We start from the raw sequence: 14092 nt of genomic DNA, 5'->3' as shown, positions 1-14092 counted from the left end.
CAACCGATTGGTATGTACTTGATTAAAATAATTTACGCTTTGCTACCATGCTGGTGCAATAGCAAGGTCTTGCACAGTTGTAAGTGTTATCTTATCAAATCATTATGTACCTATAATTGTTCTATACGCCAAGTTTCTTTTCTTTACGGAATACAAGAATAAAAATTTATATATACTAAAACCCAAACTCGGGTGGTACTGTTCTAGGGCAGTGTGCGGACCAAAATGCCCCTCAATTCATTTGTTAAGCCATTTTTTTTGCCATATTTTCTACAGTAAAATGACTTCCTTGCCCTCTAAGGCCACGTTTATCCTCTCCAATTTCGATTTCTTTGGGTGCTTCGGTTCTCTCTCTCCATTATTAGCTTTTCCTTATTTTGTTTGACTCCTACTCTCCCTGTCTCCCTCCTCGCCTCACTCTTCTCCTGCACCAAACAGCTTGATTTAGGGCTTCACCATTTCTCTTCGAATCAAGGTTTCTATTTCACTCCCTATTTTATGAATCTAAGTTTCCACTGTCGGAGAGTCCAAGCTTGGCCCTTTGAGCTTCAATCCGCCTTGCCGATCGGCTCATCTCGACGCCTCCACCTAAACCCCTCTGGTAAATTTCCCAACTTTTCCCCCAATTCTTTTTTCTCTCTTTCGAAGGGTTTCAGATTTTCGCCTTCTTAAGCTTATGTTTCTGAAAGGACATTGATTTTGTGTTTAATTCGGGTTGTTGCGTCGTGAATTTTGAATTTTATGTTTAATTTAGGTCTTTACATTGTGAATTTTGAATCTTTAGCCTGATTATACTATAATTAATTTTAATTTTGTGGGTTCGAGTAAATTCCTCACCTTTTCTTTTCGTTCTTTAATTTTTAAGTTCGATCTGTTAAATATGTGTGATTACTGGGGTTTTCCGATCTATTAAAGATTGAGACTTTTGTTCTACCAAATTTGAGTTGCAGCAGAAGGAAGCTAGGAGGTACAGCAATTGGAACTCGGATTTCACTCCCATTGCTGCAATTTTATCAAGTTCTGGCTGATTTAATCTGAGCACACACATATCGTTTTCGTGTTTTTTTTACTCCTACCCTCCTAGAAACTTAAGGTACGAAAATTTCAAATTTTTTTGTGTTTTTGATTTATTTTCTGTGTTAATTTATGATATACGCAGGAGTAATCAGGTTACACGACCAATTAGCTAATAGTATTAGATGAAAAGATTATTAAAATTAATCTCACCAACCATATATATGTAGAAGGAATTCTTTGAATTTAGAAGGTCATCATGTGCAAACTGATGCACTCAGCCAATGTAGGGTTGTCCTTCCTGTGTGCTGGGAAGATTGTTTGGACATAAATGACTGGATTAAAACTAATTGCTAACTGATTTGTCTCAGAAATCCGTTTAGGTGTTAATTAAATCCAAATCCCGGTTGATATGTCTTAGGAATCCTTTTAATTATTCTGTTTGAACTTGAGTATTTCCCATAAATTGGACTGATACTCCAAACTCTGTTTGGTGAACATGTAAGGTTTGATATTATATGGGTTTGGCAGTGTCACACAAAGTTAGCCGTTCGTGGGTCACCAGAAAACCCCCTGATTAGGCTTTATCATTAGGAACTCATATTGTAGTAGATATTCCTCAATGCAAAGGTGCCAATCCTAATGACTTTATATTTGATATTTAATCCTTGGATTAGTGTTAAATTCTATATTTTTTTAGTTTAATTTGTGTTTTCTTTTCTGTTTTTGCAGCTCATCGTCCAAGTATAAATGTTGTTGTGGAGCTGCTTAAACAAGGTTCATTTTCGGTTATTAAAACTCAATGTTACCTGTTTTCATTTCCAGTTTTTAAGTCTTATATTTGTTTGCTTGCTGCAATTATTCAACTTATGCTGCTATAATTTTTGTTTCCTTCTGTTTTGTCATTTGGATCATGTGAATGACAACTTTCATGTATATTTCGAATAATGAGTAGTTTATTGCTGTTAATCTTTTGATCACTGTATGTGTTGCTAATTTGCCTTCTCAAACAACTTACATGGAAACATTGATATATAAAACTTATTTATGTGTTTTTTTTGGTAATAGTATGGTTTCTTTACTTTTGAGATTGGTTGAACAACAACATTTTCTACTTTCTAGAGTTCATCCTCTTTATTTTAGCCCAGGCCGACTCACTCCACTCTGTTCGAAGATCTTCAATCTTTTCACACAAATTGCTCAAAAATTTCTACTCTCAAACATCTTAGATCTCTCATTCAACCTTTTGGCATCAACGCCCCAAAGGTATATTTCTCTCATTACTTTTAGAATTCAGTGTGCATATGTATATATATGTTGACATGTATATGAAGACATTCACATATGGTAGAACTAAACGGACGGTAGAATGCTTGAATAATGGAATACAGTCGAGATTATGGTGAGAAATGACAGTAAATAGCTATCACTATGTAAATGAATTCAATTAGAACTCACTTTTTTGTTTTATGTTTTGTAGCTGCCTTGATCATTAGTTGGTGATCTCTTGTATTGGAATTTCCTGGTTTTTTGAGTTTCTGAAAAAAAAGAGAAAATGTTAATGCATTTATATGTGTGAGTATGCGCGTGCTCTTCACTGAAATTCCATTCTCATTTTTGTTCTCCCTCATTCATATGTAAATGCTTTGTTGTATCTTGTCCTCTGCTCATTGGTCATAAATATAGTATTTATGCTTTCTTTATCTTATTCTTGAATACCCACACTGATTGGGAGATCATTTGTTGTTTCAAGGTTGAAGTTGGTCTGCATATTCATGAACTTATCAATTTAATATGTTCTTAGTTGAAGTTGTAGAAGGGTTGCAGTGAATTTGTGGAGATTTTTGTATGGTAAATTATGGCTGCAAACCCCTTGAAAATCTACTTTTCCCTGGTATTTATATGATCATATCTCAGTGTTGTCCTCAACTCTAATCACTTTCAGTTGGACTTGAGTTACCATTATTCTTACGAAATTTGTGGGTTTGATTTTGGGTGTAGGCTGCAGCTGGTGATCAGATTCAAGTTATTGAGATGATTAAGCTCTTGGAAACAAATGGTTCGAAGACCTTTTAAAGTTTGGTTCCAACATTTGTACAAAATTCTATAAAATATCAGTTATGCAAATTTATAGTTGTATTCTTATATTTTAATGATATAACAATTTGTTTTCTCACCAAAAATAGAAAAAGAAATATGACACTCCAATTTGGGTGCCCACACAGGGCATCCTTTTTTTAAATATTATTTTGCAACTTTTCCACCGATGTGAATTAGGGTGGCACTGCAAGAAAGGCACCAATGCAATATTGGTAGCCATTGTTACAATAGAGTCCTCTACATAGGCCACACTTTCTAGTTTAGTGGGTGCTTGGTGGCCATAGAGGTTTGCCACCAATGTGAGTGGCAACACTTGACAATAGCCACCAATGAAAAGGGTGGCTTATAGCCAAATTTCTAGTAGTGTGCGCATAAATGTATTTCACAATAACTGATCATTAAACCGGCATATGTTTACGATCAAATAACAATTTTTTAAAACGTACTGTCAATTATTCCGAAAAATTGAAAATCATACCATATGCCTGTTTGGATGGATATTTAATGTTGGGCTTAGTGCAGTAGAAGGCCCAAGAATGCGAAAAGTAGAAGGAGAATTAGGCCCAGACAGTTGGCAGCCCAAGAAGAATTGAAAATCATTTTTTTTCCAAGCAATAGGCAACAAGCCTGGCTATGTTCCTTAACATGAACGCTACAAAGAAAGTTGGAGTTAGAATACTCCACACCAAAATATGGCTATACCAGTGAAGGAGTCGTGGAGGCAAGCCCAGAAAAAGAGCCAGCAATTCCTCAATTCCCCTTACTTGAAGAAAAGAAGAACAAAGGGAAAATGAAGGAATGAGCGGAAACCAGTCATCAAGAAGACCCTAAAAAGGAGTTTCAAGAGATAGGCTTGCTCGATCTTCTGCCACCACCAGTAGTTGTTATAAGGCAAATCGAGCAGGAAGGAATAAAGATCGGTGCATCTAACTCAGTTGGAGAAACAAGTGGAAATGGCTTATCCAAAACTAGGGCAAGTCTTCTCCTTAGAAGCCACCACCATTGGTTAATAAGGGATGAAAATAAGCTAGATGGAGGTAGCTCGACATACAGAGGAAAGCTTCCTCGGGCATCGACTATGGCCCGAAGTGGGGGACTTCTTATACCCCACACAATAATATGGCCACTCAACAACTAAGGAAGAGTTGGTAAAGTTCAGAAGGATGGTGAAACATAATGCTCAACCTCAAGCCTGCCCGATGTTTAGAATAGCATATTAGAAGCCTTATCCTAAGTATGTTGATGAGCAAAATCATTTCCCTCTCAATTTCAAAATGCCCGTGTTCCTAACTTTTAGCGGGGAAAACTATAATGTATCTTCCAAAGATCACATTTTCAAATTTTCAAATCACTGTGTGGTTTTTAAAGACAACCCCAACTACAAAATGAGATTGTTTGGGAACTCGCTGGTGAACTTGCCTTCCCAATGGTACTCTCTGCTACCCCCTAATTCCATTGCTAACTGGGGGTAAATGAAGATGGCTTTTCATGAGCAGTTCTATAGGGTGGAAACTCAGATGACCATTAATGATATGGTGGAAATGAAGCAATATGAACATGAGTCTACAAAGGATTTTATGATGAGGTTTAGGAAGACCATGATGAGATGCCAGTTCCTTAGCCATTGCTCAGAATGCTTTGAGAATACCTCTGAGGAAGAAGTTCTATGATGTGCAATTTAACGAGCTTCATGAGTTGGTGATTACGGTTATTAAGTATGAAAAGCTATTGATAGAAGAACAACAAGTGAAACATTCATCTAAAGTACCTCATTTTTATAAAAATAATGCACCAATACATCAACTGGAGTTTGAAGGCCTAGAGGCGGGAGAAAATAATAATAGCTTGGAAGAAGGGATTAAGCTATGTGCTGCAGAGATGACTACTCCATTCAAACCTTTGATGGTGAAAGAATTAGTTCAACCCATCAAGGATAAGAAGATCGTGATGAACAATGGAAGGTTTGTACCCATAAAACCTCAAAAGTATCAGTTATGTTTCTTTGACTTAACTACGGTTACAGATATATATATATATGAAGAACAAGGCTCGGGTAATCTTGCCTGACAGCACTAAGAAGATGCCTAAACCTAAAGAACTTAGAGGGAAAAAAGTATTGCAAGATCCATTACACGTTCAATCAATCTATTGCTAATTGTGTGCAATTTAAAGATTAGATCCAATACCTTATAATCAAAGGGAAATTGTTGCTAGAAAAGCCCAAGGCTAAGATGATGATTGACATAGACCCCTTCCCTGAAGCCCCAATCAACATGATAAATCTTCATTGGGTTGAGAGTGGAAAGGGAAAGGTTATCTTGGATGGTAAAGGGGAAATAAGGGAGGCACGTATGCCAACGGAAGGCAGCAGGAGGTTACCCGACAAGTCCTAGGCAGTTGTGGTCAAAAGAGTGGTTTTATACAACAGATGTCAATGTGAGTGTGAGCTCGAGGTACCAGCATCAGGTGCCATCATTGATTAGAAGTTGGTCAAAATGAAAGGGATAGAAGAATAGGATGCCCACTTGAGTAATCTCTAGACTACTGAAGCAAATAAAGAGAATACTAAGAATGTGTTCTAAAGGTTGGGAAGAGATTCAGAGCCTAAGAATTTATCTGAGGTAATTAGAACCTTTGAAGCATCTGAAAAAATGAAAAATAAATATGTGAGATTACCACTTTGGGTGGATGTTAAGACCCCTCAGCCAATCAACCACGACAACATAAGATAAGGGAGACTAAAAAGGACCATGAGCCCGATACCACAAGTTTCAGAGGTGAATTCAGCCTGATTTGGCCGAAAATGGTATATAGTGGGCAAAAATGGAAGACCAATCAAAGAAATAGGGGCATCCATGATAAGAAGGGTTCAGAGGCAACACAAGGCTCATATGAAATCACTAAAAATTCCTACTCTATCAGAAGCTTCTGAGAATGTTAAGTTTAAAGAGTTTACCCAAGGAAAAGATAGACGACCTAGCTGGAGAAGCAAGAAAGAAGTAGAGAAGGCTAATAGCAATGCTGAAGGCGGAGGGGATCATGTCCCTCAAACCTTTCATCCAGGGAAATACAGGGTACTAAAAAGAATGCAAGAGAGTTATGCAAGAAAGTATGTTGATGGTACCTAAACCAGGTTAGAATCCAGAGCCTATTTGTTTTGGAACTATATCTCCAGAAAGAGGGGTGCCTCCGCCACCATAAAAAGGTATTCCCTTTGGGACTCTAGAACAGGTACTTGATTTCAATACAATTGAAGAAGAGGAAGTGCCCGAGTTAATGTAAAACAAAGATGCACAAGCCTGGAATGAGCACCTGGACCTAGTAACTTTCATGTCAACATGACCCATGTACTGTCCTCTATGTTCTGTGCAAAACCAAATCAACCAGCTATAATGAAGGATGATTATTTGGCATAAGAGTTAATGATGGCTCTTATAAACATTGAAGATAATAGTAAGAATGAGTCAAGCTTGGTAGACTTACCCGACCCCACATGAAAAAACCCTGAAAGAGTTTATTCTAATAAGATGGTATTCAAAAAACTAAGTCTAGCCTTAGCAAACGATCTAAAGCCCATATATGTGACAGCTTATTTGGAAGGGGTCCATTTTAAAAAGGTGTTGATAGATGAGAGGCAGTAGTTAATGTACTACCACTTAAATAGATAAAAAAACTTTACAGAGGTGAGGAATACCTTATTCCCACTGATCTCACAGTGTCTAGTTTTTCTAGGGCCATCACCAAAACATATGGGATACTGCCCTTAAAAGTAGACTTAGGATCCAAGAAGATTATGTTGGCATTCTTTGTAGTAGACAACAGCTCTACTTATGGGGCATTGTTGGGAAGGGATTGGATACACTAGAGTTTGCCCATGCGATCTACCTTACACCAACAAGTTGATGTCTGTCATGAACCTACTACTGCAGAGGAAGGATTTTGAGAAATAGTGGAGGCCAAGTCATGGTCATTTCTCCCCACAGCTAATGTTGATGAGGCTAATTTCTATAATCCCAATGTTGGGATCCTACAATGTCTAGGTGCTGATCAGAACGGCCGCCCTACCAAGGTGACGACCCAAAAGCTCTTAGAATAAGAACTTTCTCTCACTCAGGAGGAATAGGACATGCCTTATATTGTCCCTGCCTGCCAACACCAATGATGATAGACCAAAAGAAAAAGGACCAGGTGATGGCAATTAGGTCCTCAATCAAGAGACTACTAGATTATGGAAGAGAAAGAAGAGATATCCAAAAAAGCTCAACCAAAGAAATGGAAGAGTGTGGAGAAGGAACTTCAGGCACCAAAGATGATTAAGGAAGAGAAATTATGGAAGAAGAAATGAAAGCAGCCATCCACATAGCATAATGTATATATGACTTGGATTAGCCAGAGGATGAGCTCGAGGCTCCAAAGTCAGTAGAATTTTTGTTTACAGAGCCCGATAAACTATCACTCGAAGTTCAAGACCCCTTAGAAACCATTAATCTGGGAATTTAGGAGGATCCAAGGCCAATACAACTCAGTGGCTTGCTGGAAATAGAAGATCGGGCAAATATAATAATCTTTTGCATGAGTTCAAAGACTATTTTGCGTGGCATTACACATAAATGCCAGGATTAGACTCTAGTTTAGTAGAGCATATAATGCCTATTAAAAAGGGGTACATGCCTGTAAAGCAAGCATCAATGAGGATGTCAAAAGAAATAGAAGAAAAAGTCAAGGAGGAAATTGAGAAGCTAGTGAAGGTAGGCTTTATTAGACCTACAATATATGTAGAGTGGTTGGCTAACATTGTACCTGTATTGAAAGTTGTAACTAATGCCATTCTATGTTGTATCGATTATAGAAATATTAATGAAGTGACTCCCAAAGATGAATACCTTATGCCTATGGCCGACCTATCCATTGATACAGTTGCAAAACACAAAGTATTATCTTTTATGGATGGAAATGCTGGATATAATCAGATAAAAATGGCTAAAGAAGATATACATAAGACAACATTCAGATGCCCAGGACATATATGAGCTTATGAATATGTTGTTATGCCCTTCAGGCTGAAAAATGCTGGTGTTACATATCAAAGGGCGATGAATGCTGTTCTTGGTCCATCAAAGAGGTGTGTAAGTGGACAAGAACATGGCTAAGGCTATAATGGAGTCACCTACACCCACTAACAAAGTGCAATTGCAAGGGTTGCTAAGGAAGATTAACTTTTTAAGGAGATTCATTGTTAATCTTGCGGGCAAGATCCAACCTTTAACTCCTTTGTTAAGATTGAAGAATCAAGACAAGTTTGGGTGGGGCCCTCAACATCAAGAGGCCTTTGATAAAGTGAAGACTTGTCTAGCCTCTCCTTAAGTGCTTATATGTCCCCAAAATGGGAAGCCTTTGAAGCTTTACATTTCACATCCGAGAAATCTATAGGGAGTTTATTGGCTCAGAATAATGGAAAAGGAAAGAAGCATGTAGTATATTACCTTAGTAGGATCCTTACAGAGGTGGAAACAAGATATACCCCAACTGAGAAATTATGCTTAGCCTTATACTTCTTTGCTAGCAAATTAAGGCACTACATGTTGCCAAAACTGATGTGATCAAGTACATGCTGCTCCCTATGAAGATTAATGTGAGTTTTGTGAGGCTTCAGAACAATTTGGCCTACATAATGATGAATTTATTCAGGCCATGTGTCAAGGAATTGAGGATTTGGATGTTGCCCGAATTTAAGCTTTAAATAAGATCTAAGAAGGGAAAAAGGCTGTTGCCCGAGCCTACGATAAGACAGTAAGACTAAAGACTTTTAAAGAATGAGAATTGATATGGAAAACAGTTTTGCCCTCGGGAGCTCAAGTTAGAGGTTTTGGGAAATTGAGTCCTACTTGGGAATGCCCTTTTACAATTACCAAAGTATTAGACAGATAGGCGTATTACTTGGCAGATTTAGAATGAGACTTACAGAAACATCCAATCAATGCTAAATTTATAAAGAAGTACCGCCTAACTCTTTGGGATATTAGAGATTGTTATATTAATGAAGTTTGATACTTAGAGAAGGGGTGAGGGCCCTTATATGTCTAAAGCAGTTGTTTATGTTAGAAAAATGCGAATAAGCAAGTAAAATAGCAAAACAGTGAAGGGTCTTTTTCAATAATTGGGAAAGTATCGAAGCCCTAAATTACAAGTTTACATCTTTAGCCAGGGTAGCTATCCTAGAATGATAAGTCTGCTAGATGGTAAAAATGCAACTTGGCTCTTCTAAAGCTATATTGATGTTGGCTAACTGGGCTTCAGACTCTTCCACCTCCTAGTTTACTTTCTTCACCTATTCGGTCTTATTGTATAGCTTACTGAAGAGGGTCATTTGCTTAGCCTTTTGAGTAGAAAGTTATTCCTCCAGCTTCTGGATTTTTGCAGCTACTACCATTATTTGATCCTCCATGGCTGAGCCCTTCTCCACCAGCTGCTACAGATTAGTAGAGGTCCGAGTATGCTTCTTCTTGTAGCACCTCACCCTGTTGGCTTGCATCTCAGCCTTAATATGCTAATCCCTCAAAGCCTTTAGATTTTCGAAGAATGAAATGAATGACTTACTGCACCTTAGTCATCTGCTAGGCTTGATATAATTCAGTGACAGCCTTCTCATATCCTGAAGAGCATTAAGGCTAAAAAAGGCAGAAACATCATTCTGCATCTATTCTTTAAAAATCCTATGCTGCTCTTAAAGATATTGAGGCTCAGAAGGGTGCCTTAAGGATCTCATCTTAGTCCTAATTTGCCCAAACTTTCTAACTAGTTTGGGTAAAAAGGTTGTGGCTAGAAGAGAAGCCAGAAAAGGAAGCATCAAACTAGCGCCACCAGAAGCAGCAGCAATAATGGCAACCTCAACATGAATAGAATGAGAGGATTTAGCAGCAACTACTTTTTTAGGCCGAGGGATTGGAATCCCTGAAACTCCAGTAGCTCGAAGAGGTTGATGAGGAACTACTCTACTCATAACAGGTTGAGAAACCCAAACCCTCACCAAAGGCCTCTTAGACGTAATAAAGACAAATCAATGGAGCAATCTTGACCCAAATTAGAAAAAAGACAAGACTGTTAGTATGTTTGTACCTTAGAGGATATTGTGCTTTAGGAGGAGGATTTGTTGCTGCAGCTGCCTTGGAAGAAGTTGGCTGGCTTGCTTAAGTAGGAGCATGAGAAGCCTTGAGACTAGTCACCTATGAAACAACTAGTATCTCAAAGACTATGGGCTCATCAACGGCTGATGTTGGAAGTTTGGTAACCTTTAGTAAGAGGGAAGACTGGCAAAGACAGAGTAGAAAGCATAAATCAAAGTTAAAAAACATTAAGAAAAGCTTAAAATTGCTTAAGAGAATATGACTTACAAAGATGTTGTCATCCTCTACAAAATGAAGCATCTATCTAATTATTGGATTAAATTGGGAGATGAGGGTCACTGCTAATAGATGAAGAAGAGGGAATTGGTGTTTGCCCGACTAAAGGTGCTGGAGTGCTTCCCTTTGCCTGGAAAATGATCGAAATGAAGTCAATGCTGAAAACATAGAGATACAAAGTTGATAAGCTTTAAGAAAAAGAATTTTACCTCTGAAGGCTCGGTCCGAGGAGAAGAAATGCGCACAGGTTGGGTTGGAGATGAAGATAGCTTGGTTTGGGAAGTCCCTTTTGCTTTGGAGGCTTTTTTTTTTTTTGGAAAATAACATAACTAGTTAAGTACAACAAATGAATTTCATAAATAATTAAGTACTAAAAGTGTAAGAAAACTACCTTCAACTCTTCTAAAATCTTAGAAAGAACTTCCTCATCACTTTGTTGCATTTCCACACCTACCTTCATCTACTTGGGAGGAGAATCAGGCTTCTTACTAATAACAGGTCCTAATCACAAGAAAGAACATAATAAGTTCTTAACTTGAGGAGATGAAATTAAATAAAGCAAAATCAAGTTTGAATCACTTACTAGCAGACTTCTGTTTTTTCCTGCCCGCTTTAGTTGGGAGGGCAGGAAGAGATTTAGAGACTTGGGAGGTCTAAGATCTAGGTTTTTTCTTGGTTGGGGTGGCTCTTAGAGTGGGGGCATCAGGTCTAGCCTTGGACTTCCTCTCGGCCTCAAAATCAAAAGATTCTACAACTGCAGATTTTGCCCGACAATGAGCCCTAATCTCTGGTTTGGGCCTAGCCTCTGTCTTTGATTCACTAAACATCTCAGAGATGTTCTCAACATCCTCAGAAACATAGCTAAAGCCTGTTTCTTGCCTAGCTACCTCTATAGTAGCCTCTCGAAGAACTAAGGCATTAGTAGCCTCTTCTTCTGGCCCGACTTCATAGAGTTACCTTTGGCTACAAGATCAATGAGAGAGTTAGCAATAAAAAACTATGAAATTATGAAGTAAAGGAAAGAGGCAATGATGTAGGTTACCTATCAACATGAGTTGGTTTTCCTGATCGATGGCCTCCTTCTAGCTTTCAAACTCTTCTTTCTTGGGAAGGAACATGAAGAAAACTTGCCCGAAGATCCTATCATGGGCTTCTTTGACATCTCCATCATATTTCTTAGACCACATGGCTTCCCACCAAATGGTGAACAAAGATATGCACTCAAAATTAAGGGTCGCATGCTTATGAGCTATCTTGATCATTACCTCCAAGCTACACCTGTTTGCTTACAACGTAGCCTTTGAAAGAGAACAGAGGTGATATGAGGTGCCACACTAGACTGAATCAAAGAAGAAGACTAGGATTGCATGTCCAAACCATAATTGTCTACCACAAAAGTTAGGGTGGTAGACCTCCAGCCTACGTTTATAGCTCGCTCGATCACTCTTTACTCCCCATGCCAAATCCCTCTGCTAGATGCAGTTGATGAATTTCTCCTTGCAGAAGCTGCTGACATCATCCCTAAAGGAATCTTGGAAGAGGTTGTCCAAGACTCAAAGGTACCTCCTAAGCACTGAGACACTCGTCTCGAGATCAGCCTTAGTTTTACAGATTCTGAACAAATAGAGGCAGGCTAAAGTAGAATGGTTGGTGGTGGGGGCCCCTGCCAAAATTTGGGCTATTCCCTCTAGAAACTCCAAGTTTAAAGCCCGAAATTCTGGGAATTGAAACCAGAGTTGCACCATCCAGCTGGCTCCATCGACATTGTCCAAGAACCAAGGGTACCTCATGAGCACTGAGGCACCTCACTCGAGACCAGCCCTAGTCCTACAAATTCTGAAAAAATAGAGGCAGGCTAAAGTAAAGTGGCTGGTGGTGGGGGCTTCTGCTAAAATTCGGGCGAGAGCTACTCCTTCTGGAAACTCCAAGTTTGAAGCCCGAAATTCTAGGAAATACCGTTAAAGCCAGAGCTGCACCATCCAGGTGGCTCCATTGACGTTGGTCTTGAAGGGCTGGACCCTTGTCATCTCATAAATCAGATAATAGAGATGTGCTAAAATGAAAGGGCGGGTGGTGACATCGTCAAAGGAATGCAATGCCTCCACCAAAATGATCCATTCCAGCTTCACTCCTTTCAATTTGTTGGGGAACTCATGTTTATTCAACTAATATAAGAGAAAGTACATTTACTCTTGAGTTGGGTCAGCAGTGGGGGAAGGCAGGCTGAACATATTCTTGGCAAATAGGATGAATCTCGCAAATGAGGTCTCATAGCTTTTGAAGGTGGTTGAGTTATACTCCAAGTTGGTGATAAACTGAGAAGTCTCTGAGCCTTAGCAGCAAGGTGTGAAGGTGATGACCAATCGTGTGTAATGTCTACACACTTGCCCGACAGTCTTAAACCATATACCTGAGCCATATCTAGAATGGTAGGAGACATAAGACACACTTTGAAATCAAAAGTATTGGTCCTTGTGTTCCAGAAGATGAGAGCTGTTGAAAGAAGCTCATGCTTGATAGAGATAATAGTCTTGGACATCATAATAAGCTAATAGATGATATTTGCCATCCACTTCTTCCTTAAGATGGGCTCTAATTCGTCCACCCACTTGGACCAGGCTTCATCCTTCATTGAGGGGAAACCCATTTTTGAAGTGAGACCACTCTGAAGCATTGATTCCTGCCTTAGCGATGTAAGGATTGGGAGTGAACCAGTTGGTAGCGAGCATGTTGCTTTCCACATTAATAGGAACTCTGGTAGTCTAGGCAAGCCCTAAGGACGATGAAGGTCGTTGAGTCGACTACAAAGAGTGACAATCCCTTCTCCAGACTTGCATACAGAGTGCAATTTGAGAGCCATTATTGAATTCAAAGAAAAAAGTGAAAAAAATTGGCTAGAAATTAAGGCAAGAAACGACTGAAAATTCAAAAAAATTTGGTAGTTCGGAGAATCAAGTTTGTTGAAGGTAATGATCGAAAAGAGTAAAGTGGAAGTTAATTAACGGGCAAGTCGTTAACATTGGAAGTCGTCGGTTAGTGCACAGGTTAATACCCAATTTCGACAAGCAACTAATTTTAATCATTATCAATGTCTTAGTTAGCAGACTTAACAATGATTAAAAGGGGCATTGTTTGGGTGGATATTTAATGTTGGGCTTAGTGCGGTTGAAGGTTCAAGAACGTGTAATGTAGAAGGAGAATTGGGCTCGAACAGTTGGCAGCCCAGGAATAATTGAAAATAATGTTTTTTCAAGAAATAGGCAACAAGTCTATGTGAAGTGACAAGTGATAGAGGGCAGCTCACCCTTAGCAAAAAGTACTTTTCCATGGCATGGATATGTAAATAACAAAAGTAGATGGTGACTTACCATACTCTGGAAGCCATCACCAAAAGGGAAGGCTTGGACAATTGGGCTAGAAAGTCTATAAAAATAGTAAGGGATGCAAACATAAGACTCTCTCAACCAATTAATCAAAAGACATTCAACTTTACACTCTAACAAGCAAAAAAACCAGAAAGCTTTAGTTTGTTCAAACCTTACCCTTTTAGTCGCAGGTCCACCATAAAAAGCCATTTT

Source organism: Pyrus communis, chromosome 9 (assembly GCF_963583255.1).
Source record: "Pyrus communis chromosome 9, drPyrComm1.1, whole genome shotgun sequence".
Classification (NCBI taxonomy): domain Eukaryota; kingdom Viridiplantae; phylum Streptophyta; class Magnoliopsida; order Rosales; family Rosaceae; genus Pyrus; species Pyrus communis.
Note: the sequence above shows the minus strand (reverse complement) of the source record.